The sequence below is a fragment of the Ictidomys tridecemlineatus genome, chromosome 7 (genome assembly GCF_052094955.1).
Source record: "Ictidomys tridecemlineatus isolate mIctTri1 chromosome 7, mIctTri1.hap1, whole genome shotgun sequence".
In the NCBI taxonomy this organism is placed as follows: Eukaryota; Metazoa; Chordata; class Mammalia; order Rodentia; family Sciuridae; genus Ictidomys; species Ictidomys tridecemlineatus.
In genome coordinates, this window is record NC_135483.1 from 195,166,947 (window position 1) to 195,190,253 (window position 23,307).

General features: G+C 48.2%; 2 long non-coding RNA genes across 4 annotated transcripts; one reads left to right on the forward strand and one right to left on the reverse strand.

The window, feature by feature from the left end:
• The first annotated feature begins 4,144 nt into the window (after positions 1–4,144).
• LOC144365687 (uncharacterized) lies at positions 4,145–9,049 on the forward strand. The gene is made up of 2 exons (XR_013424439.1): positions 4,145–6,948; positions 8,628–9,049. It is a non-coding gene; the product is annotated as an uncharacterized LOC144365687 (long non-coding RNA).
• Positions 9,050–13,028: 3,979 nt separating this feature from the next.
• LOC120892832 (uncharacterized) lies at positions 13,029–21,329 on the reverse strand. Of its 3 annotated transcripts, XR_013424442.1 has the most exons (7): positions 16,327–21,329; positions 16,092–16,192; positions 15,933–15,996; positions 15,769–15,840; positions 15,304–15,370; positions 14,560–14,711; positions 13,029–13,716 (listed from the first exon to the last, which is right to left on the reverse strand). It is a non-coding gene; the product is annotated as an uncharacterized LOC120892832 (long non-coding RNA). The 3 variants fall into 3 exon arrangements; XR_013424441.1 differs by having other exon boundaries at positions 15,304–15,840; XR_013424440.1 differs by having other exon boundaries at positions 15,304–15,996.
• Between the last annotated feature and the right edge of the window lie 1,978 nt (positions 21,330–23,307).

Genomic DNA, 23,307 nt, shown 5'->3' on the forward strand with positions numbered 1-23,307 from the left:
TGAAAGCCAAATTGATAACAGTGTATTTAAATGTGTTTATGTTAGTACATGGTGACACTTACTGCCTCTTCCATGGGCACCAGTCCACTGTTGACTCATACTTACTGCTGCTCCGGAACAGACTGGGTCTTTTCCTATGATGAGCCTATTTAACAGGCACATCTCTTGATCCCTACTATTTTAGTGATTCAGACTGTGCCCATGTCCCTGTTGCTTTGCTTTATGGTTTTGTTTTTTTTGTTTTTTTGTTTTTTTTTTTTTTTTGGTGTGTGTGTGAATATGTGATAGAGAAATCATAGCACAGTAGCACAGTCTGAAAAGACATTTCCTTTTTTTTTGTTTTTTAAACTGACATTTGTTTACATGCTGCTCCACCAGTTTGCACACTAGGTGCTGTAGGAAGTGTGCTGAGCCTGGTGTTCCCAGGAAGCTGAGGGACTGTGAAGAAGGTGTAGAGAAACCCTGGAGCTGGTGTCAGCCGTAGAATACAGTGTAGGAGACCTACCTGCTTCACTGGCTCCCTGTCTCCTCCCCAGGTTGCTTCCCTCCAGAGCAGGCCCTTGCAGTCAGCCTTTGTCAGCGGAGGTCTCCAGACATGTACAGGATGAGGTCAGCAATACACTCCTCCGGCAGCCTTCAACTTGCTGTCACTGTGAGATGGCAAGATGTGCATGTTGGATGTGGGAGCAAAAAGCTTGTTTACCCAGAGAAGACCTGCCCTCGTCCAGGTTTTGCTTGGCTGCGTGTGTCTACTCATTCTCTCACTCCTCCAACACGCTTGAGGAGGCTCCTACTGTATGTAAAATCTTGTGCTTGTTTCTAGGCAGGAAAGTCTCCTACTTTCAGAAGCTCACAGGCAGCAGGTTCTTCAGCAAACTCTTTGCCCAGTCTTTCTGTGGACTCTCGCAGAGGAAGCAGGTGCATCTCTAGCAGATTTCCCCATGGAAGCCACTATCTGCCCCCTACAGACTGGGCATAGGTTTGCTCCAAGAAGCAGATGGACACAGCAGCCATGTCGCAGTACAGGCCTAACCCTGTCACTGACTAGTGAGGTAGACATGGGCAAGTTATTTGACCTTTTAAACTGCACAATAGAGTTAAAGACAGAACTCCTCCCAGAGGACTGTTTTGACAGTTAATGCAAAATATGAAGTACTTTGTATGATTGCATTCAGGAAGGATTTACCTGATTGTGGCCCTTATTGTAAACAAAACATAAAAAACCAAAACCCTTTACCTATTCAATCTGAAATCACAAATGATACTTTTATGATTGTTGGCTCTATTACTATGTTGAGCAAGAACTAGCTAGCTACAACGTCTGCAGAGGAAACACAGGTCCTGTCCCAGTGACTCCACGAGCCTGTGATTCCCTGTGGCTTTGTGCATCCAGATGAGTGGGCAGAGGCCGCTGTGTTGTTTGGTTTATGCTAATAAGAGACAGAGGCAAACAGGGCAGGATCAACAAGGGTCACGGAAGGGCGGGCGATTTCTCCCTGAGTCAACATCGAAGTCCGAGGTCTTGCTCACTGCTCATGAAGTCATGCTGACAGCCATGCGCAGGGGTGAAGTCACTGCAGATGTGTGTGGACACAGCTGTGAAGGATCTGGGCGTGAAAAAGAAAACATTGACGCCACCGTGTACCCTGAGGTCAGTCAAGACCCATGGGAAGGCCCACCTCCCTCAGAGGGTGGCTGGCCAGCACGGGGTGTCCAGGAGCCTCTGGCCCCTGCTGGTGGACCAGGGTGAAATGGATCCAAAGCCCGGCACGTCCAGGGAACAGGTGCCCGTGCAGCTCATGTGAACTGCGTTTTGCCAGGGGCCTGTAATTCCTTTAGAGACATGAAATGACTCTGAGCTCTCTGAAGCAAATTCATTAATCCACATGACCACCGAGTCCTCCCTCCTCCTTCCTTGCTCCTTCCCCCTCCCTCCTTCCCCCTCCCTCCTCCCCCTCCCTCCTTTCCTCCCTCCTTCCCTCCCTCCCTCCTTCCCCCTCCCTCCTCCCCCTCCCTCCTTCTCTCCCTCCCTCCTTTTCCCTCCCTCCAACCCCCTCCCTCCTCCCCCTCCCTCCTCCCCCTCCCTCCTCCCCCCTCCCTCCTTCCCCCCTCCTCACCCTCCCTCCTTCCCCCTCCCTCCTCCCCCTCCCTCCTTCCCTCCCTTCCTCCTCCCCCCTCCCTCCTTCCCTCCCTTTCTCCTCCCCCCTCCCTCCTTCCCTCCCTCCCTCCTTCTCCCTCCCTCCTTCCCTCCCTCCCTCCCTCCTTCCCCCTTCCCTCCTTCCCCCTCCCTCCCTCCCCCCTCCCTCCTTCCCTCCCTCCCTCCTTCCTTCCTCCTATTTCCTTTCTTTTGCTTTCAATCTCACTCATTCTTTCCAATCTTTCACCATGTCATTGGAAGAACAACCTTGGAGGAAATCTTGGTTGGGATGAGATATTGGAAGAGAACAACATTTTTAGACTGGTTCAGAGCAAAGATAAAAGGCTCAGAGTTTGAGATTGGTAATGTGATATTAAAATCAGTACAAAAATAAAGAACCTTGGCTACAGGCTGGCTGCCGCCTTCCTCCTCAAGTGAAAGATCAGACTGGGTTTCTGCAGTGTGTGGACAGAACTCTCGCTTCCATTCTTGGCTGTTTGTTCTCCCTCGCAGGCTGACCTGCAGAGCCAGAGTTTCCCTTCTGCCATCCTTTTAGATATGTGTACAACAGTTTCCAAATAGCTTGAGCCCATTTTTCAAATGCTGTAGGGGCTGCCCCTGCTCTGACTGGCCCAGAGCAGTCCTGTAAGAGTGGCTGTAGCCATTTCCAATGCCCTGGAAAGCTCCAGAAGCTTTGGCCATCCCCAGCGGACCTTACTGAAGGTCTTGGAGTGCAGTGCCTGCTCTTCATCAGGAGCCATTTGCTGCGGATAATGAAAGTGTTCAGGCTTTTTGTCCTCCTCTGCCTTAACTTCAGGTCACAGTCCTCAATATTTTTCACACCAACTTTACCATCTTCTGAAATACATCAGATGGAAACAAGAGCCCGTGCATCACTCCTTACAGCTCCCCAAAGGGCCTAACCCTTGGTCTGGGCTCAGCAGCGGGGGTCACATGTGGCCCACTGCAATTGAAAGCTCTGGTTACATAAACAGCTCAGAGTGGAGACTGGTGACAGCCACTGGCAGGAGACCCTTAAATTAGCCAAGTTCAATTCCACCCCCATTTTCTGAGAACTCACTGAATGCCAGGAAGAGGAATGTCTTTACAGCTAATAGAAGGTGACCTGCCCTGCCTCTTCAAACAAACAGGCCTCCCTCTGTAACTCGCCTCGTCCCCAGTCCTGTCCTGCCAACCCCTCACCAGGCCCCTTGGTCCCAGCGATGTCAGCCAGGTTCCACCTCCTGCTCATGTGCCCTGGCTCTACCTGCTGTGGCTGAAAATGCGAACGTCGAGACTCTTGGGGGCTAATCAGGAGACCGGGGCCTGGTGTCCCTGAGGTGAAGATCGCGAGGGTGAACCATGAGATGTCACTGTCACACCGCGCCTGCTGGCTGCAGAGGCCACCTCCTGCAGGAGTCCACGTGTAGCACCCTTCAATGGGGAAAGGAGGCAGGGTGGGCCACCCCCATGCCCATGCTGTGTTGGTCAGCCAGGGCAGGGATTAGCACAGGACACTGATGAAGAGGGCCGCGTCATCAACAGGAGACAGTGCTGTTCGTCTCACGGTAGCTGCCCTGTGACGAAGCGAGAAGACCTCAGGCCCAGGGACATGCCACCACCTTCTGAGATGGCCCAGAGCCCAGGGGAATCAAGGGGCAGGATAGGTCCTGGGGACCTCAGGGGAGGGGAAGGCAGAGAAAGGCCAGGGCAGAACCCCAGGGTCCACCTGGCAGGGACCCATGAGCAAGGCCAAGGGTGGGCACGATCCACGGGAGCAGAGCAAGGCTTTGTTTCCGGTTGTGGAGATTCCCCACGCAGCTGCCCAGCTCCAGGCCCAGCTGAGCAGTACAGAGACCTGCCTCTGACAGAGTCCTAAGGGCTATTGGAGTGAGGAGGACCACATCTCTCCTACTGCCCCCGAAAGCTCAGGGGTCAGAAGGAACCTTCCAATAGGGTTTTAGAGAAGAGAGCTGGGCAAGCCCTGGGCTGGGCAGGTCCAGGGCCTCGAGTGAGAGCCTGCCAAGCCCCGCCTGCCACTGCAGAGGGCTCAGAGGAGTAGGCGGGGACAGCAGGTGGAAGCAGGCAAGGCCCTCTGCACGCCATCAAGGAGGCCTCATGCCCCGGGGAGGAAAGCAGATCTGCTGTCCTGTCTCTAGGTACCTGCCAGTCACCTGTGAGGAAGGGGACAGCCGGGGGAGGGGATAGGGAGTCTGGATGGGCCTGCATGGGCTGAAGAGCAGGGCTGCTGGCTGGCTTTCCTGAGGGGGCTTCCAGGTGAGCCAGGTCCCCTGAGCCAGCGCATGGTCTGAGCTATCCGAGGCTGCCCTGGACAGGCTGCCCTCCCCTGCCTCTTCCTTCTGTCCACGGAAGTCCAGTTCTCCTGGCCACGGTGCAGCCTTTGCGGCTCTCTGCCACCTTGCCCCCTGGTCTGAGGACCTCAAAGGCCAAGGGTCTCCCTTCAGCCTCCAGCACTGAGGACAGCGAGTTCTGAGCTGGGCTCTGCTGAATCAGACGTTCCTTTAATTTCGTGGAAAAGAAATGAGTGATGCCCATCTTTTCCTTCATGCAGATCCAACACGCAGCTCGCTCGTCTGTCTTGGTGGAAATTCACACCATGCGAAGCTGTAGACGTGTTTTCTGGGTGGGTGCAGCTGCTCCGGCTGTAGGCCTCCTAGGTCATCAAATGCTGTTTGCCGAGTCTGACAGAGTGATAAATTTTGCTTATTTTAATCCTTTCCCTTTCCCCCCAGCAGGTTAATTGCTTGGTGTTCTTTGTTAAACTAACACTTTGGGTGGGTTAAGAGCCACCACGACCACTTGAATAAACAGACTATTCAGGTAGGAGCAGAAAAACCTCCAGACACAAGCTATGAACTTGCCTGCTTGGGCCTGGCAGGTGAGTTGATTGACATTTGCAGGGACACCAGGAATCGCTCAGAGATTTTAAAATACCCGTTAATTGCCAAGTGTTCACTTTGTGTTTTAGGTTGGAAAAATAGATCCCTTGTTAGTTAAGGTTTCTGAATTGCCAAAACTAGCCCTCTGAAACACTCTGGCCTTGTCTGAGTGCTCTGCTCGCTTGCTCACTGTTCTCTTTAGTTTCTCACCTGAGCAAGGTGCGTCTGTCCTTTACACTCATCGTGCTCCATCTTCATTCGCCTGTTTTAGCTTCTATGCTTTTTAACTTCCATAAAACGATCATGGAGTTGTTGCATTCTTCCTGTTCCCCAGCTGAGTCATCTTGCCACGGAATGATGTGTTTGACCAATGATTTTACATTAAGTAAGTCAAATAATAATGTATGTGAAAGGCTGTGGGCATGGTAGCAACATGGAGAGTAATGTGGATAAGGGATTGTCATGTCCACGGTCCAGTTGTGCCCGGACAGTGGGACAAGTTGCAGACAGGCCAAAAAAAGTGCCTTGAAACAGCGTGAGACACATGGTTTATAGAGAAAAGGAAGACCAGTGGCTACTCCAGGAAGAGCTCGTGGGTACGGGTCAGAGAGATGGCACCTCTGTCCCTCATGGGGCAGCGCCTCCTCTCCCACACAGAGCTTGGTCCAGCGGCAGCTGCTGGATGAGTGACCCTTTCCACAGGCCCTCAGTCCTGCCCCCTCCCTGCAGGAGCAGCGACACCCTGTTGGCTTGCCTGGTGGCTTGTCTGACCAGCCTCCAAGGAGCCGCCGCCCTGGAGTCCCTGCAGGAAAGTAGCTTTCTGCAGATACCAGCACCTGGCCCTGGTTCCCAGCGTGCCCCGGGGAGCTGGGGTCCTTCAGATGACCTGGGCCTGGACCTTCCACCCCAGCTGCGCTCACTCCTCCCTCAACTGGGCTGCATTTTGGGAACAGAAAGGAGGCACCAGGGACACAGTGTTTTTCTGTCCCTTTCCTCTAGGAACACTCCAGGGGACACTAACTGTGTCGGGCTCTGCAGAGGCTGACCTCCAGCAGAACTGGAGCGTGAGTAGCTCGTTGGGGGGAACAGAGGAAGGTGGTGACGGGCCCCTAAACCGTGGCCAACTGATGGTCTATTTTCCTCTAGTGAGTCCCAAGGTTAGTCACGATGAGTTCTAACTCTCCTCTTTTCTAAAATATTTTGGCTAACTCTGCACAGATTTTAGCATAAGCCATAAATTTGTACCAAAAATGTCCCCTGATAATTTAATGTGGATTGTTTTGGAGCAACAGAGTAGTAAGAGAGAGTAGGCATTTCACTCCACGGAGTCTAACAATCAAATCGTTCTAGGAGCTTCCACGTGCTTGTCTTTAATTTCTGTCAGCAATAGTAGGTAATTTTTCCTGTATAGCTCTTCCACACACTTTGCCAAATTTAAAGTGCTTTGTATTTTTGATGCCACTGTGATTGTTATTATTTAATTTCTAGTTGTTTGTTGGTAGTATGCAGAAATACAAATGATTTTTTTATATTGTATTTAGCCACTGGCTAAACTTATGCATTAGTTCTGATTTGTGTGTGTGTGTGTATGTGTGTGTGTGTGTGTATGTGTATGTGTGTGTGTATGTGTGTGGATCATGGACTAAACCTCTAACACTGTGATCCAAAATGACCCTTTGGCTTTATAAATTGGTTTATCTCAGTTATTTGTTATAGTGATGGACATCTGACTGACAAAATCCTTTAGGATTTGTCACATGCCTGGTTGCAGTTTACTTCTTCCTTTCTAATCTGAATTGTTTTTACCTTGTCTTGTCACACCAGCTGAGACCTTCAGTATAAGATGGTGAGAGGGATGATCCTGTGTTGTTCTTCATTGCAGAACACACATCTGGAACCTCACCACCAAGTGTAAGTTAGCTGCAGTATCATGGTAGGTTTTCTTTAGCAGGATGAGGACATTTTATTCCCAGTGTTCCCAGTGATTTAAAATATGAAGGCATGTAAGTGTTGACACCTGTTTTGTTTTTTCCTTGTAGTTACTGAAATTGCAATGTTGTTCTTTTTAATTTCTGTTAATATAGCAAATTTCTTTGATTTTCTTCTATTCCTGGAACAAACCAACTTGTCAAGGTGCTTCATCTCATTGTGCTTTAAGGATGATTACTTCCTCGCAGGTTTTAAGGATTTGGCATCCTTGTACATGACTCGGATCGACCTACAATTTTCTTTTACTGATACTTTCATTGAGTTTGGGCATGAAGTAAAGGCTGGCCTCATACAGTGAGCTTGGAAGTGTTCCCTCCCCACTGTGCTTCCTGAACGAGTTCGTGTGGGGTTGGTGTTATCACTGGTTCATTTTATTTTTAATGAAAGCATGATCGTCCACACTTTGGGGATAGAGTGTGATGTTTCTGTACATAGCCAGGTCATGGGAGGATCATCTCAGGGCAATCGGCATCCCCACCGTCTCAATGAGGCAGAAGAACGGTGGTCACTATAGATTGCACTATGGTCTAGATATTTTAAACTTTATGGAGACATTTTGCAAGGACAGAGGGGACAGAAGAGGCAGTGAGACACGGAGAAGCTGCTTGCAGGTGTGAAGTCTTCCTTTGTGAGGAGGACCAAGCCCTGGTGCTTCAATGCACAACTGAGTAGCTCCAGTCAACAATAACGCCTGCCTCGTTTAAAACTGCTCAAAGAGAAGCTCACTGTTTATCTGTGGGATCATCTGGAAAACATTTGAATTATGGATCTGATTCCTTATGTGATGAGGACCGTTGAGACTTCCTGTTTCTTCAAGCACACGTTCTGTCAACCACACCTTCGTGGGATTGGTCCTTTTCATCTAGGTTATTGTATCGGCAACACATCATTCCATTTCCCCTACGTAATGTCTGAAGGGTTTGCAGTGAAGTCCCTTCTTTTATTTCTGACATTGAGAGTTTATGTCTTCTTCTAAACAAATGTCATCAGTCATGCGAGAGATAGTCTTGTTGTTGGCCCTCCATGTTCTTTAGAAGAGTTTCATTTCATTTCCAAATATTTGGGAACATTTCCAGATATATTTCTGTATCGATTTCTAATTTAATTCCATTATGGTTAAACCAATAAACAAAACAAGCACTATGATTTAGATATTTTAGACTTTATGGAGACACTTACAGCCACATGCACTGTCTGCTGTGGCGATGGTCTCCGGCACCTGGCCTGTAGCACTTCTGCGGTTTGGGAATGCAGGTTCTATGAAGCTCAATTAGGTCCACTTCAAGTCCAAGGTCTCCTGATTTTCTATTTGTTCTACTGTTTGCTAAGAGAGAAGGATTTTAAAATCTTCAAATATAACTTAAAGATGTCTATTTATTCTCTTAGTTCTGACAGTCTTTGATTGGGATGTTTTAAGTTCTCTCATTAGTCCATGAACAGTTGCCTGTCATGAAGTAAGTCCTTTATCATCATGAATCCAGTCCTTCGTCCCTGGTACCAGTTCTTGTTTGAAGTCTCCTCTTACTAACCTGTGTCTTTATGTTTAAAGCTGCTTTTATTTTTTACTTTATGACTTTTCTTTCTTTCTTTTTCCTTCCTAGACAGCATTGACCTGCCTGGGTCTTGTTTTCCCACTCAGTCTGACCGTCTGTTTATTGGTCGATGTCTGGACCCACACTCTGTGTACACGGACACCATGTACAAAGCTCTGGTAGAGCTTTCTGTGCCCAGGGACTCTCCTCACTGCCCTGCCAAGATGGCGGCCACCAGCCCACTGGACTGCTGAGCCCTGGGCTCAAATTTGCCTGAGGATTAATTAAAAAAAACTGAAATTAATCAAATTTAAATTTGAATAGTCACGTGGCTAGTGAATTGGCAGCCTTAGATGATTTACATCCAACATGCTTGATATATTTGGGCTCAAAAATTTCACATTTATGTTTGTTTTCTGTTTGTTAATCTGATATATGGTTCCTTTTTATCCACCTTTTAAAAATAATATATTATTTCATTTTGCATCCAATATCGTATCACTATTTATTCCACTTTGTTTTGTTTTGATTCCTTAGGGTTTAAAATGCATTTTAAATATTTCTGCATTTAGAGGCTATTACATCATCCAAATAAAATACAAAAACTTAGATGGAACTCTCCTTATTTTTTACTATTATTGTCATACATTTTGTCTTTACATAATATGGACCACACCAACAAATATTATTTTGCTATAAAATGTTCAGTTGTTGGTGCAATAAATTGGAAAAGTGAGAAATAAACCATAATAAAATAATAAATAATAAAATAATAAGCCATAATAAAAAGTGAGAAATAAATCTCTGCCCATGTTCACAGTCTCTGTGATCTTCATCCCTTGGGTAAGTTCCACCTGGAGTGATTTTCCTTTTGCTTGGAGAATTTTCTTTAACATTTCTTGTGGTGAAGGTAAGCTAGTGATAAATTCTCTCCTTAGTAGTCTGAGAAAGCTTTAACACACAATCTATAAAACTGGAACTTGATAGGGCTTTACCTCCTCCTGCCCTTAGAGATGGATACAGTTGTCTTCTGCCTCCCATCATTTTTAATGGGCCTTTTCTTCTGGCTACTTTTAAGATTTTCTCTTTGTTGCTACTTTTTTTAATCAATGTTATCGTGATGTGCCAGGTGGCTTTATTTGAGTTGACGCAGATCAGGGCTTATTAGGCTACTGAGATCTGGGGATACAGTTTTAATTAAATTTGAAATACTGCTGGCATTTCCTCAAATACTACTGCTTTGTCCTCTTCTAACCCCACTTACACACACGTTAGTGGATGGATATTGTCCAACAGGTCACTCAGAATCTGGTCAGTATTTTTTGCTTTATGATTTTGGATAGTTTCTGTTGTGTGTCCGTGTACTCTGGTCTTTAGCAGTTTCTAGTATTCTTTTAACCCAATTCAATGAAACTTTATATTTTATGGATAATTTTCTCTGAAATATTTGTTTGGTTCTTATTTGCATCCTTTTTTGTGTCTTATTTATATCTTCTCTTTATATTCACGTTTTTCTTTTAGTCTTTGAGACTATTGAGACATGTATTATGGCTATTTTAAAGGTCCTTATTGTAATTTTATCATCTTAATCATATCTAGTTCTGTTTTTATTGACTCAGATGTATGTACAATAACTTTCTATTTACTAATGGGTCTAGTAATTTTTAATTAGGATCAGACGTTGTCCTTTCTTAGTGTTGGATTTTTAGACTTCATCCTACCTGGTATTTTTACTTCCTGTTTTTCAATGTCTGGAAATTGTTGTTTCATATATTGTGTCCAGTTTCCTACCTGTTTGATGTAGAACAAATCTCACCTTTCTTTTAACTCCCCCCTAGCCAGAGTTGTATTTGATTTCTAATATAAAATCCTAATAATCATTCACACGATTTTAAGCCTCATTTTAAAAACTCAGCTAATCTCTTACATGGCTTCTGGATGTAGGTAGGTAGGTAGGTAGGCTTCTGGATCAGAATTTGAGTGACATTTTAATAGGACCCTATCTATTTTTCTAAAGGACATTAAGAGATGACTTTTATTGTTTTCAGACTTACCATAAACATTTGGGGCTAGCTGTCCTATTTCTTTGTCTTCTCTTTATCTAATAACTCACTCCAGATTTCCACAGTATGGACTCTGCGAAAGTCCTCTTTTTCCGGTGACACCTCCCGGCCCGCGGACGAGCACTTTTAGGTAGCTATCTCTTTGTCTCATGACATCTCCTGTCCTGTCAAAGGCTGGAGAAACTCTGGGTGAATCGACCTCATCTGTGCAGCACTTGCCTAGCACGAGCAAGGCTCCGGTCTGACCCTCCGCACAGAAGGAAGGAAGGAAGAAGGAGACCACATGTGTCTTTTTGTTGTCACCTTTATTTTTTGGAAAGTTTTACATGATTTTATTGTTAGGAGGGCGACTCTTCAGTTTCTGCTGTCAGGCCTGGAAGCGTCTGCTCTTCCATGGAGGCCTGAACGGGGTCCTGGGCTCGGGTGGTGGTGCCTGATGTTGGCCCTCCCTCGGGAACTTCAGTCCTAGGACAGCACTCACCCTTCAGGGCAGGGACCCAGATTCCACGGGGGTTGGCGAGTCTGAGCCCCTGGAGCTGGGGGCCTTGGAGAAGAGCAGCCTGGTGTGGGGATCACTGCGAGAATGTGCCATGGAGGCTCCAAGGGCCCTGGGAAGGAGGCCCGCTAGGAAAGACCGTGGTCAGAGTTCCCAGCCTGTTGTTTCCGTGGGCCCTGGGAGAGGTGGCGGCAGGGAGCGCGAGGCTGAGCACAGGGTCTCAGCCTGACCCACTGGAATTGTGGAGGATGGCCCATAGCTGCAGCCTCTGGTCTCCCGGGTCCCCTCTGTGGTGGCCCCTGTGTGCTGGACTCCTCTGCACCAGTCCTGAAGGTCGGCTCAGGTGAGAAGACGGCAGGTGGTGCATGCACCTCAGGAAGGAGGCCCTAGAGGAACCCAGTGCGGGCCGCTGGTTCAGGCTGCACTGTGGGGTGCACCCTTCCACTGCTGGATACTCCGGACAAGGCCGCTCTCTACGGGTCCCACAGTTCTAACAGTTCAACATGAAGACATCTTTCAGTCACCACCTCTCGAGAGAACGGCAGTCCCTGTCACAGGACTAGAGAGTCAATGTCAGGATGAATTTGCCCCAGAGGAAAAGTTACCTCATGGGACTTTGTGCCCACAAAGTGAAGGGTCTGGTCAGTAGGGATCCTGTCGACCACTGTCATGTGCAGGGCTGCTGGTCCTTGCTGCTGTGACATCCAGTCCAACTGTCCCACCAGGTTGGGACCAAGAGAAGCTACTCCTGTCCTTGCGCAGGAGGTGGGACACAGGTGGGAGAGAGCTGAGCTGGTACACTCTCTCCGCTGAGTGAGGGCAGAACCAAGCCCGGGCACAGGAGAAAGCAAGACTGAAGGATCTGTGAGCACAGCTCTGCACCCCACGCATCTGTCAGCCTCTGCTCCTCCTCCAGGGGCCTCCCTGGGCTTCAATAAACTGTTTGCTGTTCACCAAGAGCACGTGCCTCCCCAGTTCCCGCCTTGCCTGACGCCACTCCATCTGCCTGGCGTCGCCTGCCCTTTGCTCACTTGCCGAATGCCCTCTGCTTTGATCTCTCCCCACCCACTGCCCACCAGGCAGGGGAGGGACCTCTCCTGACCTCTTCTGTGGTGTCCCTCAGAGGCTTCAAACTCACCTGGGCCTTCTGTTTCTTGGCCAATGGACATTTTCCAAGTCAGTGAATGAAATTAAAGGAGTAAATGGATTCTCTGTGGCAGGGCCAGCAACCCACGTCTTTGCAGTGACTGTGCCTGGCCATGTCTAGGGTGGCTGATGGTGAGTGACCTCCCTGTCCTTTCCCCTCATGATCCTGTGTGTGCCCCTTCTGCTTCCTGACCTGGTTCTGTCTGTGGTGTCTTGTGTGGATAAAGCTCACAGAAGGCACCTGGCAGATCTTGCTCAGGTGACATGGTGAGGGGCAGACGACATGCACCCAGTAGTTTGGAGACTGATGGTGATGGATTTGGCTACCTGGAGACTGGTCATGACGAGCGACCTGGGCCTTGGCCTCTCCTCTGCAGGTAGCTGGGATGGTCTGTGGGCATTTCCCTCCTTCTGCCCTTTCCTGGGTGGAGGGCAGGTGGAGGCCTGCTGGCGAAGGACCCCTGGGAGGCAGGCAGCCACACTCCCCGGGCACTGGCTGGCAGCGCCTGCCCGGTCCTCTCCCCTCTGCCACCTGGAAGATGCCTGGGTTGCGAGGCTCAGACTTTACTAAGCCGTGAGCGTTTTCCAAACCAGTGAGGAGAAGCACCTGAGGAAATGGTGTCCATCTAGCAGGTGGGGCCTCCCGCGGTGGGGGTCACAGAGCGCAGGCACCTGCAGGGACACCTGTGCCACACGCCCAGACGCCGCCTGGCTGGGCCTTTCAGTCGGGCAGGCATTTTTTTAAATATTTTTTTTAGTTGTAGATGAGCACAATATCTTTATTTTTATTTATATATTTTTATGTGGTGCTGGGAACCGAACCCAGGGCCTCGTGCCTGCGAGGCAAGCGCTCTACCCCTGAGCTGCAGCCCCAGCCCCAGGCAGGCTTTTTGACTGGCTTTTTGGGTTTTTTCCCACAGAATTTGTAAGCTGCTTGCGGGAACCGGCTGCATTAATCAAACAGTTGTTTTCGGAGACGTGGTTTACGTTTGCCGGAGCCACCGAGGTTTCCATAGGCGTGATTTTAACTTGCTGAAAGTAAACTGTGGGCCAGAAATCGAGATGCCATTGGTCTCATTTCATGGCCAAGCCCGAGGACAAATCCTTGGCCCTGCACATTTATATTTGGTCTTGTGACAAAGTAGGAGGAAGAAACGCGAGGGAATTTCAGGACATGAGAGGAAGAGGAGAAACCCTGGGTCTCTGAGACCCAAGAATCGTCAGGAGAACAGCGGCGTCTCCTACAGGCCGGAGGCTCAGCTTCCAGTGACCCCTGGCCTCCGCAGGACACCAGGGCAGGGAGGGGCAGCAGCTGCCCCCAGGTTGTCTGTAGGTTCCCAAGTACCAGGTTCAGCCCGAATCAGGGAATCCATGGTCGATTATCACTGAGTGTGCTCGCTTTATCCCAAGATGTCATTCATGATTTCCCCAGAAAGTAAAGTGATATATGACTCTGTAAAAAAATGATGAGAAAATAGAATAAGCTTAAAATGAAAATAAAGCCATCTGTAAGCCTACAATTCAGACAATTTCCAGAAATATTGTGATAGTGTGAGAATATGATTTTTATAGATTCAAAATGCTCCACATTTTGGTTGTGCTGTTATTTTTTTGGCTATTTAAGATTTTGTTTGTTGGAGCCTTTTCATTGTTGTAAAGAAAACTGCATTAAACATCCTTGCACACAAATCTCAGGTTGTGTGTGTGTGTGTGTGTGTGTGTGTAAATATATGTTACATATATGTTTAGTGTGTTAGTTCTAGTTTCTAGTTTCTAGAGGTGAAGCTGTGGGAATCCAAGAATATTAATTCTTTCAGGGATTTTGATATATAATACTAAACATATGTCTGCACATTACCCAACCAACCTGTTAATTTACCAAGAAAAATAAGCAAACTCATTGGGTAGGCCTCTGGATTCTAGCTGTTTGATGTATGTTTTTTTAAAACTTTCAACCAAATTCTGGCTTGAAATAGGAATGAAGTGAAATAAAATGTTTTGACACCCGTGTGTAGGAGAGTCATCGCTCCTACATTTTATATCTTATGAAGCAGCATTTTTAGTTTGCTAAGCGTCACAGTGCGAGACCGTGTGACAAGAAAGCCATTTAAAAGAGCTGCGGATTGTGAGGTCCTTGGGCAGAGGATTGGGCAGGCCACACAGACATCTGGACGGCACACAGCTCCTGGAGGCCTCTGCACCACCCAGCCCTGGGCTTGCTTTCCAGCGTCAGGCACACAAAGGTTCATTCAGTTGCGATGGATAAAAGAACGTGCACAGTTTATATTATGCTAACCCGAGGTTATCATCGACTGCAGGGCTGCCCTTTCCCCTTCGGTCCTTTCTTCCAGATAAATCAGACTGCACCATCAGCAATGAACTCGCTAGCTTCCACTGAATAGGTCTTTTTTCTCGGTCTTGAAATTCCTTCGACTTTATGTAACTTCCCTGTTAACAAAGACGAAAATAAATAAATACATTCTGCATGTGAAGAAAGAGGGAAAGACGAGTGGAGAGATGACGTGCCCCCCTCAATGGGCTCTTGATTAAACACAGGAAGGACGGGAACAAGCCTCCCCTGGATCCCGGGCGTATGGCAGCCCCTCCGCCCTGTTTTTCTGGAAGGAGCCCTTTCCACACGTGTAAGTGCTGGTAACTGCTTCAGATCACAGCCACTGGCTGCGGGGCCTGCAAGGAGCCAGAATGTTTGGACTTAGGGCAGTGGGGCCACGGCTCTGGGGCTCCCCTTCAGGCTGGTGCTGTCCCCGTAAGTCACGGAGAGCGCCTGTGGTTTACACACACACACACACACACACACACACACACACACACACACACACACACACACGAGCATCCCAGAGCTGAGGCCGTCTTTCTGTTCGGGCCTGGAGTTTGTCAGAGGTGGTGGAGTCGCTGAGTCCGCCCCAGCCCTTATCCACAGGTCTGGCCTCCCATGCCAACCTTCTGCCCTGGTGTCAGGGTCCTGGGAAGGATGGGAGGGCAGCGCCCACTGGAGGAGCCAGGTCCGATGGGAACACACCTGTGGCGCGTTTGCCCTTCAGAGGCAGAGGTGAGAGACGGCGCTCCTCCCTCGTGGGGCTCGCGTTCTGGGGGAAACAAACGGTAAACATAATCAATAAGCCACAGGGTCCATAAGCCACAGGGTGAGCTGTGCCACAGAAGGAAACGGAGCCAGCAGAGTCGGGGAATCAGCCCGACGTCACTGTCCGGTGGCCTCACTGTGAGGGTGATGCAGAAGGAATCTGCGGGCTGTGGGGATACTGCCCCTGGGTCACTTGGGAGAAGAGGATTCTGCCCAAGCCTGACACTGGTGAGTCCCTGCAGGTGTGGAGTTGGGAGGGGCCGCAGTCGGCATCATGGTGAGAAGGAGGCCTTAGGACAAGGGGCAGGCTATGGAGTCACTGCGAGGTCCTTGGATTTGCCCAGAGATGTGGGAGGTTCAAGACCTGCAGCCCGGCTCAAGCCTAAGCCAGCGTTGGCTCACAGTGGGGACGTGGCAGGTCATGTCCTGGTATGCCTGGCGGTCCCTGCCGTCTGCTGATTGCTTGGCAGCTGCCTGGAATAAAGCAACAGACGTCACCAGCGTCCAGATTCAAAATCACATTCCCTACCCATGAGCTGATCTTCCCGTGAAGGGGCGCAAGGAACCTGTTTTCCTCCAGATTGCTTTCTGCAGTTCCCTGACGCATCAGGCCTTTTATCGCCAACACGACTGTGGATGGAGAATGACCTGATTCACATTTCCAGATAAATCTCTTCCCAGCAAACATCCCCCAGGACAGAGACAAGCAGGGCCCACACTCACACCTGCGCTTCCCTCGGCTTGTAGAAGGCGTCTTCTGGTTCCGTCTGCGCTTCTGGCCTGGGGAGCGGCCATCCCTGCACGAAGAGGCCTTGCCTTGGGCTTCCTGGGTAGGTCAGCAGGGTCAGCGAGCTAATGAACCTACTTATCAGACGCCCGAGTCTGGTCCCCACCCCCGTGCCCCACGACTGCGGTCATTCTCTCTGGCTCTCGGGGTTTCCTTAGAGCTGATTTCCTCACCTCCTCCTGTTTCCTGAAGCCAGGCCACAGGAGCAGGCAGCCAGCCGGGTTCAGGGCCAAGGGCTACCGCGGCTCATTTCCATCTCGGTGTAGGGAAGGTCAGTCTGGAGGAAAATGCTCCAACAGCCAGGATTTTAGGAGGTCCAGGGGCAGCCCCCGCTTGCTTTTCTTCTGGGGCTGGGCAGGTCAGAAGGGCTGTGGCCCGACTGCCCCCACCCGCTGCCCACCAGGCAGGGGAGGGCCCTGCTCCTGACCTCTTCCAGGCTCCAGGGGCTTCCTGAACACTGAAGCAAGTTCTTTTGAACTGCACACTCATGAATGAGCTACACTCATGTGCGGAAGCATTTTTTTTAATGACAATAAAAATACAGAAAAAATATAAGGCAGGATTTGAGTTCACTTGAGTGCGGTTGTCTGCTTCCGCAGCGTGCAGAGAGACGGGGACTGGGGCCAAAGAGCCGGGCTGGCCCTTGTTAGTGATGATGCATTTATCAGGGTTCTGACTGTTAGCGTGGAAGGGACAGGGTCGGACCCTGAAATCATTAAATGGAGGGGCATCGAGGGCCCTACCTCTGAGCAGGATGGGGTGCAGCCTGAGGGTAGGAGCCTGAGGATGGTCTAGATGCAGAGCTCCCAGCGCAGGTTTCTGGGCTTTGAAGTGGCCTCGTGGACAGTTCCCCCAGAACAGTCTTCTTCCTCAACAGGATGATTGGAATCTAGCAGATCATCTGAGCCTCATGGTGATGGCCTTGGGCCCTCCGTGTTGACTCACCTAAGTTTCAAACTTTGGCCAAAGAGGTTTTGTCCATATGTACAGTGCACAGGTGAGAGAGAGAGAGAGAGAGAGAGAGAGAGAGAGAGAGAGAGAGAGAGTGAGTGTCAGGGATTGAGTCATTTTAAAAAACCCAGCATGACCAGGGATGACTTACTTGCTGCCCTCTCTTAAAGATGGCTGTGGAATGACCCACGAGGTATAAACTTGGAGAACAACAACATGGTCCTATGAAGCATGAGGGTACTCAGCCACAGAACCTGAGCAGAGAGGATGGGTGAAGGGAGTCCACTCGGGCTGTGGCCTCCTCACAGCATCCAATGCACAGGGGAGGGAGAGCACCCCAGAGAGTCCTAGGACCAGACCCCAGCCCAGTGATGGGGGCGTAAAGAGGGGAAGGGCAGGCAGGATGTCTCTGCTGGGCCACTCCAAGTAGAGCAGCCTCTGAGGTGTCTGCACTTGGTGGCTGTGGCAGGAAAGTCAAGCAAGCAAATGTTGGTGCTACCACCAAGATACAGACAGCTGACCCCTGGCTCCACCTGTATGCACCTCAGCACCCACACATACCCCTTTAGTCCCAGTAATGGGCACTAGCTTGCAGAGGAGAGCCACGTGTCATCTAAAATGCCCCCTTCCCCACCCAGACCTTCAGGGAACTGCCCTGAGACCTCAGCATTAGCTTCAGAATTGTCTCCACCCTGGTCCTGGCCAGGCTCAGGCCTCGCTCCACCACAGTGAGGAATTATCCCTTGAACCCAGCTATCCAGCATGGAATCGGTAACTAATTCAGCACTCAATAAGTCAAAGGGAGAAAATAATCCAATAAACCAACACAATAAAGAAACAAATCCAATAAACACCCAAGAACCCATCTGCTGAAATCCAACATACCTTAATTTCACACACACACACACACACACACACACGTCTACTGAGAACTGGTATTACATAAGAATTCAAGAATCCACTGTAGCTCTTTAAAATCTCAAAGCAAAAATCACTGTCATGCTGACACAATAAAGCCATTCAAATTAACGTCTGACCATGCCTGTGTTCACTGTATTTTTTAACCTATTGTTTTGGGAACACCAGCCAACATAATTAGGTAAGAGATGACTTGACGAGAGTATAATTATCTGTCTGGAAATACCAAATAATCAGCTAAAATAAATTTGTTGGAATTGGTGGAATTCAGAGCATCCCATGGTCTTCAAATTAATATGCAAAATCAGCAGTTTTCCTATAATTGAAAAATAAACATTTGCAAAATAGAGCAGAAGGAGCAAAGCCGTTTGAATGACCATGACACTCGAAGAGAAGGGATAAATTTCCTAAGACACTGCAGGACCTGGACGAGGAGAATATTTTATCCTGTTGAGAGACGTAAGTGCTACTGAGGGACACTTTCCGTGGGTAAATGAGATAACATATCTTATCCTCGGAAGCGTCGACTCGATTGTGGAAGGGGATAAATCACCCCAGATGAGGCGATGCAGCCCATGAATTATTAAGTAGGACACCAACAGGATGCCTTGGACTCCCACCAAATGGCACTAAATCACATGGGAACACCAGAGTCTGAGAGGGTCGGGAGCATTGCGGAAGAGAAGAGTGTTGAAGGCTATCATCCTTCCCGGGTATAAAAATTCCAGAAACACCGCGCACTCTGCACTGGAGCACCAGGGCCCAGAACCGCTGGGTACAGGCAGGAGCTGGAGGGGACTGCCATGCCTCTGGCTAGTGCTTTCCATGTCCACAGGGTGAGCCTGCTGAGGCAGAGGGCAGCGCTGAGGTGACAAGCCACAGCCGGGGAGAGAAAGTCACAGAGCAGAGTGTGCTGTGCCACTGGGCAGGGGAACAGCCGGAGTGCCGGGTTGGGGAAGGAGAGATGAGAAAACCACAACAATAATTAAATCTCTGCTGCAGGGGTAGCTCACAGCAAGGAGAGCAAAGGAGTCCGGGAAAAGCAACGTGGTATTTTGGAAACAAAGATGTCCATTTTATACAGGTGATCCACACCACTAAAAAGAAAAGACAAAAAGGTTGGTTGAGCAGAATCCCAGAAGTGTCCTGACAGATCAATACACCAATGGATGGATAGAAATAGCTTAATAAAAATCACATCACACTACACTTGCTATTTATCAAAAATGCATTCGATTGGGTTCTAAGGAACTGCTGAATTTCAGGTAAGTTCTTTATTGCTTCTTTACTCTGAGAAAACAAATTGATTTCTGAAAGACCTCTGAAAATTAAGAGAAAAATGATGATGATAAGCAATTAATAAGTACGATCACCACACCTCGTTTCCCTCCTCACGGCTCCTGTCCAGTGGCTGCTGTGAAAGGTGGTGAAAGGGGCGTCTGCTGGCCTCCACCCCGGCTCTACCCCAGGTTTTAGTGACACCCCAGGTTTTAGCACCAGTGTCTGTAAGTTTTATAGCATCGGTGATCTGTTGGGTCACAATAATCCCCAGAAGGACTTCGTCCTGACCCCTTTTTGGCACAAGCTCCGTTTGCCGAAGGGTGACACCCTTTGCCTGAGCCGCCTGTGTGGACCCCCTGTTTGGGCAGCCAGGGTCTCCAGGAGAGCTCCTGGAGGCGGGAGCTCCCGAATCCCTTCAGTCAGGAATCTCCGTATGTGGCCTTTATTTTGGAGGGTAATATGAGTTCGTGAAGAGAACTGGGTGACACTTCTCATTTTCCTTCTCAGACCTGTAGGCTCCCCACCATGGGCATGTCGGGGGAAGGAGGAAGCCCAGGTGGGAACTTCCTCTGGATAACAGCACTTAGGCCTGGGCACTCATGTGGTTCCCATGTGGCTCTTTGTCATCATGTGAAATGCATCTCACACACACACACACACACACACACACACACACACACTGTATAGTCTATAATAAGACGATTACGACTATTGCCCTTATTTTCTCGATTCTCGAAGCCCAGTGACTCCAGCAGGCTCTCCTATCAATCTCTTACCATCAACTGCTCCTGAAAACAGGGGGCTGCCATCTGCTCTGCAGACTCCAGAGTATTTTTATTTCAGTAAGTTTTAAAAAATGTATCTGAATACTTTTAATATTTTTGCATTTGTTCTTTTCTTTTATTCACACTCACCCCTTTTACTGGTCAGCTTTCCATTTCTGTGACTGAGTACCTGGTAAGAACAAGCTAAAGAGGAAGGACTCATTTTGGTTCACAGTTTCAGTTCATGGTCACTTGACTGCGTGGTTTCTGGGCCTGTGTTGGGACAGATGATCATGGTGGACGGGCATGGCTGCTCGGCTAGAGGAGTCAGAAAAAACTGAGAGAAAGACAGAGGGGCTGGGGACAAGATGTCCCTTTCCGGGGCATGCCCCCAGCACCTGCATCCTCCGGCTGCAGCCCCTCCTGCAGTCTCCACCGCCCCCAGTAGTCCACTCAGTTGTGAGCCCACCAGTGGATTAGAGCCCTCATGATCCAACCTCTTCCCAAGGCTCCACCTCTGAGCACTGCTGCCGTGGGGACCAAGCTTCCACCATGAGCCCTGGGGGACATTCCATCCAAACCAGGACACCCCATTTTTCTGTTCTGTCTGGTGTGTTTTGTTTTGTGCACGTCTTCAAGCTGGTCTGCCATGTCCTTGACGGAGCCTTCAGTGATTATTCTTTCACGTCCTCTAGAGGACTTGTAATTAGTTGTGATTACTTCCTCAATTTGGAGGAGTTATGCTTGTAATAAGTGCACAAACACCGCCTAAAGGAAGAGAAATCGTTCTCCACTGCCTAGACTTCCCAACACAGCTCCGACACAGAGGCAAATTCCATGGCATTTTAGGTGAAAATGTGAACCGTGAATTTTGAACCCAATGAAGTTGTTCTTCACATATAAATTCAGCAGAAAGTCATTATGAACCTTGCAATGATCCCTTGTGAAAAGACCTGGTAAGTCAAACTTGAAATGACTGAAGCTAAAGGATCTGATGAAGGGAAGATGTCATGGAATCTGGAAAGGTCGAATTCGCCAAAATGAAGGGCGGAAGAGTGGATACCGGTGGCTAGGCAGGGAATGGGAGGGGAGCAGGGGAGATATTGGCCCAAAGATACAGAATTTCAGTTGAGCAGGAGGAAGAGGTGAGGGGGCCCATTGTACAGTGTGGCCACTCTTGTTAGTAATGATGTATGCACATTTAAAGATTGCTGGGAGAGACGTTTCAAGTGTTCTTTCCATAAAAAATAATAACCATGGGAGGCAATAGATATGCTAATTAGTGTCTAGTATTCCTCAAAGTACACACATTGCATAACACCATGTTCCACACCTTAAACATATAGGGATTTGTATGCATCCATTTAAAATTTTAATTAAAAAAGAAAGGATTAGTGGTAAGCATTGAAATGTAGGATTAAAGGTAACTACAAAACTCTTTATGAAGCATGTGAAAATCAGTTCACAAGACAAGATTATGAAGTGAGACTTTAGACTGAGATTCCTTTCACTTATGGGGAGGAAGAGCTGATAAGCATCAGCAGATGGTATCCTGGTCTTCTCATCACTGGTTTGGCATAGATCTTTGGGAGAATTTTGTCTTTTAAAAATGTTGCTTCTGGGATAGAAAAAATGAAATGTTGTCTCTCCATGTTATCAGAAGCCATGCCCTTAGAGGAAATAAGGACAAATTATGTAGCTCTAAAATTATCACAAGACAAAAAAGTGCCAAACTTGAAATGAAGGGATGAGAAAGCGTTTTGTTCTGACCAAAAAGGACAAGAAACGGAGATAATGTGTAAAACTCTATTGGGATGACTCACTATGTGCCAGGTCTATGAAGAAAACAGAGTTCTCGCAGCAGATGCAGGAAGGCATTGAGTCAGCCCTCATCCTTGAACAAGTCGAACTCTTGGCAAGCTGGCGGGAGAAGGAGCCTTCGTGACCTGTAAGGATGAGCGCAGGAGAGAGGTCATCTTGTTCCAGGAGTGAAACATTAGACGCACTTATGTCGAACTGAAAAACAAGAAAACGTCATCTACTACCAGGCTTCTAATTGGTATTTATTGAAACCATAAAATGTATAAGGAAAGGAAAAAAGATTACCCAATCCCAAATCACATGAAATACAAAGAGAAAAGAGTGGGGAAGAAAGAAGCTCTATTATTATGTTCAGCAAAGATGAATTTAAAACGTCATCATAAAATAATATGATGACACAGCAAGATTTACAAGGGCCTGGGAATAAATCTAGCAAAATATGAGCGTGGCTTTTATTGAGACAACTGTCACAGCAGTAAGAAGCCCTACTAAGGGGAAACGTGTTCTGGGGTCACAGTGGGAAGACAGCCTCATAGAGATATCAAGTCTCTCTAAATTGACTTATGAAGTCCATGAAATCCCAATCAAACCCCCCCGGGTTCTTAATAAAACTTATTAGCTTCTATCATAAAATCCATATGGAAGAGAAAGAGGGCTAATAGCCAGCCTGACTCTGGAGAAGGAAGAGGGGGGGCCTGCCTGCCTATTCACCCCAATTTGATAAAAGCATAGTAATTAGAACAGGATGAGATCCACAAGATGAACAGATAGGCCCAGAAAACACTGAGAACTTGAAGTTTGGTCCATGTACTTATTCTGCCAGAATCTCCCAAAGCTTTGTGTCGACACAGAGTCAGAAAGACTGAGAGACGCAGTATTTGTGCAGGACTTTAACTGCCTCATAGGGACGATGGATACATTCCTGACTTCTTACCCAGTAATAAATTCTGGGTATGTCAAATGAGCAAGTTGGAAAAGCAGAACTTTAAGGTTCACAGAATCAAAAATAGGGAAATGGCCACTGCTGGCCACAAAATGGACAGACAGTGGCCCTTCCACCCTTTGTAAGTGGGGGGAATGTAAATGCACAATTTCTCTGTGACACGATGAAGGGTGAGCCCTGCATTCCTGACTTCGTTAATGCGGGATGAATCCCACGGAAAGTCTCATGTGGAAGAATGTGTGTTAGAGCATTATTTGTAAAAAGGAATATCACCAAAACCCAAAATGGGCAAATGGACAATTATGCCACGTCCGTACAATAAGCTAGTACAAAACAATGATTGTGAAAGTTTTAGAGCTAAACATTCCCCTATGGCATAGAACAGGATGGGGCATGTTAGGGCTTGGATCTTTAATACCCCAAAACACTCTTGTGAAAGGTTACGAGAGCTGGAACCCCATTGGTGGATTAATCCA